This window comes from Arachis stenosperma, chromosome 2, assembly GCF_014773155.1.
Source record: "Arachis stenosperma cultivar V10309 chromosome 2, arast.V10309.gnm1.PFL2, whole genome shotgun sequence".
Classification (NCBI taxonomy): domain Eukaryota; kingdom Viridiplantae; phylum Streptophyta; class Magnoliopsida; order Fabales; family Fabaceae; genus Arachis; species Arachis stenosperma.
The window spans coordinates 119,686,527-119,693,558 of NC_080378.1; positions in this window are offsets into that span (position 1 = coordinate 119,686,527).

Here is a 7,032-nt window from a genome sequence, read left to right on the forward strand (position 1 = left end):
ACTATTATTCACGGGTCAGAATTTTTTAGCTCGGATCATTTATGCTCAGTCCGATGGGTTAAACGGCCACCCTGTTTATCATTTAAAATTTTTTTTGAAAATATTTTGACAAAAAATATTACTTTTGTGTTAAAAACCTTTAAAATATATATATTTTTTTTTTAGTTGATGGGTCGGATTTTTTGGTTGGATCATAAGAAATGTCAACTAAAAGTACTACTTTTTTGAAAAAAAATATAAAAAAAAAACGCGCCACCCGTTTAATCCGTGGGCTAGCCTGTTTAACCTGTTATTTTTTTTTTTGCTTAATGGAACTCAGCCCATTTAACCCAAAATTTAAACGGACTTAATTTTAGAGGCAAAATCCGCCCATTTATATGGGTAGACGGACTGGCCCGATGAATTTAACCCATTTTAAGTGTCCTACTAGAAAGAACCTTCATCTATTCATGAATTGAAAAAGAATAGCATGCATCGACAAACTTACTAACAAAGCTACTTTAAGGTACATGAGAAAATGATGACAAAAAACATAAAGAATATGGATACATATAGTATTTGATTGATGCGAACTGAAAAATTCTAAAATATGTATTCGTTAATTGAATTAATTATATGATTTAAGAATATAATGATTAATTGTTTTAGAATTTTTTGACGCACGATAATTTATTGATAAATTTTTTGTTCAAAACAATAAATTAAATTTATAATAAAATTTGTTTGACATAAATAAAATAAATTAGGAAAATAAATATGCATAAAGTCACAACATATATTAAATAATATATCATGTGAAAATAAGAGAGTTAAAAATAAAAAAATATATATTAAAAATTAATAACTGCAGAAAAAAAATTATGAATGTCATACCTACCAAATTAATTTATATTTTGTTTTGGTGACTTAAATCAATGTATATTTAATTTTATTTGTTCATTTTAAACTTTGATTTGTAAAACCTCCATCAACTTGATAATAAAGTGATAAATAATTAGTTACTTAATGATATAATAACTAATAAGTGTTTTTTAGCCGTTACAATTTATGATACAATGAGGCATATTTTTTGTGCAATAATAATAAATTTGTATATTTGCACTTATTTTTTATTTTATTTTTTACATTAAATAGATCCTTAGTAACATAAAATTTAATGAAATGATTGGTGCAAGAAATATATAATCTCTCCTTTTTTTCTAGAGATTTTAGATTCGGATTTTACTTTTAACTTAAAAAAAAGAAAAAACAAAACAAAACAAATATATATTACTAGAGAATAAAAAATGTACAATTAATATAATCAATTAAATGATATATAACTATTATGAATTTTTGAACAATTCAAATTTAAACTCAAGTTCATATAAAAATACATTTAAATTTATTAAATATTTTAGAAAAAAAGAACGGAATATTAATGATGAAATAAATAATAGAGCTTGAATTAATATAGTATTATTGAGTAATTTTATTATGAGTTTTGAAGGAATTATTAGCTTTCAATAATTGATAATAACAAATGTAAGGGTCGATTAAAAATGAAAGTTACAGATTGCAAAAACATAAAAATAAAATAGATAATAGCAAAGGTTGTTTTTTTTTATATATATCATGTTTATTTTTACACTAATTAAGTTATTTGTAAAGACATTATAATTGGTTTAAATTTAATAAAGATAAATTTATCAAATATTGTGATGTTATACTAAGTAAGACATGAACATGAACAAATAAAGTTGAGTAACAAATTATTTTTTATGGGGCATATATACATACATGCATATATATACTACTTATATATTACCGATGCATTTTTTTAAAATTTCAATCGAGGCATAACGCCCTCGAAAGCTAATATATGGATAATGGATCAGAACTATTTTCTCAAACTAGTAAGAGGTTTGAATTCTGATCATGGTCTTTGTGCCGTTTTGAGGGTTATTTTATCGTTTATTTATCATTTGGAGTTTAGATTGTTAAAACACTTGAAAACGTTTTTTAATAGAGATAAATTTTTATTTAGTTAAATTGTTAGTTCCATTAAGTGTGTTTTAAACTTTTGATTATATTTATATAATTAGAAATATGATTTTATGATTAAGGGAATGTCATTTTTTTAAGGTAAGGTAGATTAAGATTGGTGCAATAGCCATGAGAATGAGATTAATTGTTACTTCATTTTTATTTTTTTTTATTTTTTTAAAAAACTAGAATACAATAAGTATTTTTTTATGAATCACGGAGACTTTGCTGAGTTGTCGTGTCTGCCTATCGGACACATTTCGGACACGACACTCACTGATACTCATCCGACACGCGTGTCTGTTGTGTCCAAAACGTGTCTTAATAAAAAAATAAAAATTCTTCTCCGGACACACTTGGACAAACCTAAATACCATCACGTGTCAGCGTGTCCGATCTTATTCTTAAGATATATTAAAACAAAAAAATATTTTAAATACTTGATATAATTAAAATAAGACATTAAAAATAATAAAAAATATTAATTTATAATTTAATATTAATTAAAATATTAAAATATCATTACGATTTATCTAAAAAATACTTTATATTTTATATGTATACGTGTCCACGTATCTTGTAAGATTTTAAAATGCTTGTGTTGGCGTGTCCCATATCGTGTCGTGTTTCGTGTCTATGTCAGTGTCCGTGAGCAACTATACACTATAGAGTATAAAGAGTATAGCCTATACAGTAATATCTTTTTTTTTTTTTTTGGGACATTGTATACTAAAATACCTGAAATATCCCCCTTTTTTCTTGACGAAAATTCTCTCCAAGGGTGAAATTGGGCTTTGATGGGATTGAACCATTGGGGCCCAACGGCATCCTAAACCTCCATTTTCCAGTTCAATTTTTATATATTTTCTTTCTCTTTTTGTTTTTTGTATTTTGTTTTGGATGAAATTTAGATTCTCTAAATTTAAAATATTATTTTAGAAGATAAAGTATAATTTTTTTATCATTTTTGGGAAACAAATAGTTGTAGAAGATTTTTATATGATATGATAGATATCTCATCTTAGGTTATCTTTCAGTTTTAGAGTGCATCCACGAAACAGATATGTATGTTAAGAAAAAATTTAAATATTTAAATCTTATTGTTCGCAATAAGCGAAGTTGCTTGTTTGTGGATTAAACATGACAGCAAATAACTAGTAAGAACAATTAGTTAAATAAAAAATGTTTGCTTCTCAAATTGGCAAACCAGCTTCTCAAGGTGTGCAGGTTCCAGGTACCAGTTGACATGGCTCTCCCTCTGGGGCCAAATAGGGTTCCAACAGACAACATTCTTCGTGCACTCAACAAAAGCATTCCACTAGTCCAAAGCCACATATTCTCCTCAGGGAATAAATCATTCTTGCAATAGGAAACATATAAGAAGAGATAAATAAATTTTACGTTCAATGATGTTATTGTTTGCAGTTCAAATAATTAACCATGAGCACTGAAGTTCCCTCTCAGACATGATGAGCCGGTTGGAAAGCAGCAGTTCATTCAAGCTTGTATTTTTTGTATTTCTTTAGTTCTGGGAGGAAATATTTTCCTCCACTCCTTTATATAGTTCTCTCAATACCTTAATTAAACTCTTTCCTTTGTTATTAATTAAAAAAAAAAACAATAAAACAAAATAAAATATTTATGAGCACTGAAGTGAGAAGTGTTACACGGAAGATGTAAAGAAAAGAAACACTTTGAATGGAATGAACATACCAAAAGATAGAGCAAACTACATGTTTCCTTTGGACCAAGAGTCAACACTGAACTAGCTTGGACGCTCGTGACAGACATCTCCATAACCAATAGCATAATCAGGATATGGAGATGATAAGTCTGCCGCACAAGCAGCTAGCTTGGGGCTGCAACCAGAAGAATTTGATCAACTTAAAGATAGCATGACCCTACAACAGATGCCAATAGAAAGGAAGCTGACAATTCCTGATTTCTCTTTGTAATCGTAAAAGAGCATTCATTAGTTTTGTATTTCGGTGCTGCTCCTTTGCTTCCTATAAAATTGCAAACAAAATCCATCAAGAATACTGACTAATAACTAACAATACACAAGGCACTACTACTCCATCAGACAAAACAATGACGCAACAATGTTTTATCAAAGTATCATAGTTAAGAGGGTAAAACACAATGTCATAAAAAATAATCAAAGAATAAAACAAATGTTATACAAAGAGAAGCACCACATATAAGACAACATTCTAATTTTGATATATATTGCATCAGCATTGTAATAAACATCAAAGTTTGGCCTCATCCATTTGAATATCAAAATTCAAAAGGTTGTAAATGATACATATAATTCCAGAAGCATAATGGAAGGTAATATTCAATATCCAGCAATAACTGCAGGAAACATTGTCCACAACCTATTCTTATCCTTTGATAATCTCAGACAAGGCAAAGAAAATTACACATAAAGGCAAGTAATAAAACAAAAACTCACTCAAACAATTCAATACCTTCCCACAAATTGAGCATAGTACTTAGTACATATTCCTAGCAAGAAACTCAGAGACCCCACTAAGCTAAAGCTGCATTTATGCTCAAGATGCAATCCCCAATCAACAGTTCAACACGCAATAACCAATGTAAAAGCTTGAAAATAATTAAAGTTCTTAAGGCAATTTCTTGGTCAGTAACAGTTGTATACATAACATGCTCACATTTTAAACAGAAATAACTCCAAGTTTCTGACAAAATAGTTACAACATAAAAACTAGTATAGAGAGAAGAGATGGGGACATCTAAAAGTCACACCTGTAATATCTGTAGGAGTTCTATCAGTACCATCAGAGAAAGAACAAAAAGATCAACTATGCTAAGCTCACGATAACATTCCAATAGTAAATCAGATGTAGCATTGCATTCTGTACCCTCATCTACAAGGTAATCTGTTCAGAAGAAAAGAAAATTACATGGAGTAACTTTGGAAAGAGTAGAACGAAAAGATACAGATATAATTTTTTTATGAATGCAAGAACTAAGAGGAAGAGGTAGATACTAAACGAAACAAGAAACAAAAATAACTGAAAAAAACAATATCATAGCAATAGGAAGCATTTATTTCACTCAATTTATATCATAACAAAAATTGCAAGAATTTAGCAAATTGTTGTCATTAACCAGATAATTATATCAGTCAAATCCAAAAGGGAAAAGAAGGAATAAGGATGATATAAGTTGCTATCAAATCATGTTGACTTATGTGATTATTCTTTGTGCATTATATTATTCCTCCGAAGGATATTTGAAGAGATTGAGTGAAATATATAATTAGGAATTAACAATAAATCACATTAATTACACACCACTTGAGCTAAACACTCCATGGAATGATTAGCTTTCCAAATCTTCAATATATTTAAGCCACTAAATTTTTAAAGTAAAAAAAAATCCACCATAAAAATAATGAGTTAATATATTAATGATCTTCAAAAATAATATACTAATGAAGATTAGCATAGAAAACTTGTAGCTCAATTAACAATGGCCAATCTAACTAAAATTAGCACTTGACTCAGAATATAATTTAATAAAAGGAGAAGCAAATAACTATACACATTGTAACACAATGTTATCAAGAACTAATAATGCTACTGTACCATAGAAGTACAACAGCACCATGATTGCGCCAGAAATCAACATAAGCACCATTGAGGAATTGACTCAGAAATTAAAAGCACATTCAATTGCCGAGGCACAAACATCAGCACAAGCTCATTAGTAATCAACAATGAAAAACATTTACAAAGAATAGTGCAAGAAATCATGCTTCTTTAGTTCTACTTTGCCATCATGATGCTACTGCTGGGCCAGTCTTTCTTGCAGAAGGAAAGAAACCAATTGGAATGCTGATAAATAATTTTGGTTTAATTGCATTCTGCCCCATCATTACAAGCCATGTGCAACTCAACCCCCGCTCCCCAAACCTTTAAATAAACGCAACTTGCAAACACATACTTAAGGTTTAAGAATGTTATAGCACTAATATGGTAATACCCAATAAAGTACTAAATCTTGTTACCTGTAGCATCTGCATTAAGTTCAGATGCTGCTCCAAAAGTTGGCAAAGTTTGTCACGGTCACTAAAAAAAAGACTGCCATGTCAAAAGAGTGAGATGGTAAGAATAAAAAGACAACTCAAGTTTGCATATCAGCATCATCAATAGGAAGTAGGGTGTGACATGTGCACGAAAATGAAAAATAGTAAGAAAGAACACCATGCATAGCAAGTACCTGAATTGCTTCGGGCGATTTGAAATACTCGTGTAGTGGACATTCCAGGATCTGACTGCTGCTGTGCTTGAGCATCACATTGTTGAGAAAATTCGGCTGGCTGATGCTGCTGCGTTGCATGTGGAAACTCTTGCTAGTTTTGACGATAAGTCCGGATGACTGCTGCAACATGCATTTGAGTGTGTATTTTTTTACACTCACTTGGATGTTTGAAATTCTAATCTAATTGTTTAGACATTGAATTAACTATAATTTATTTGACTGATTTATGTGCTTGTTTGGGCGCCATTATTTTGTTAAAAAAAAGATCTTTTTTTCATTGAAAAAAGATCTTTTTTTATTTTTTAGCGTATTTGGCAAATTTCTAGTAGTAAAAGTAAAAGTACTAGAAAAATAAAAAAAAGATCTTTTTTGAGGAGCTGTAATTTACATCTTTTTTTAAAAGATATTTTTTCCTTAAAAAAAAGATGTTTTTCATGTAATAAATAAACAAAAAAGTACTTTTATATTATTATACCCAAATATAATTGATAGATAAAAAGATATTTTTGTATGAGATATCCAAACATAAAATTACTTTTACTTTTTCATAAGATCTTTTAAAAAAAAATAACTCAAAAAAAGATCTTTTCTTAAAGGAAAAGTATGAGGAGACAATAGACTTATTGTACAATGCGTACAATAGGGTTTAATTGTAATTAAAATTAAATTATAGGTAGTTATTTAATTTTAAATTCTTTCTAATTTGAAATTTGA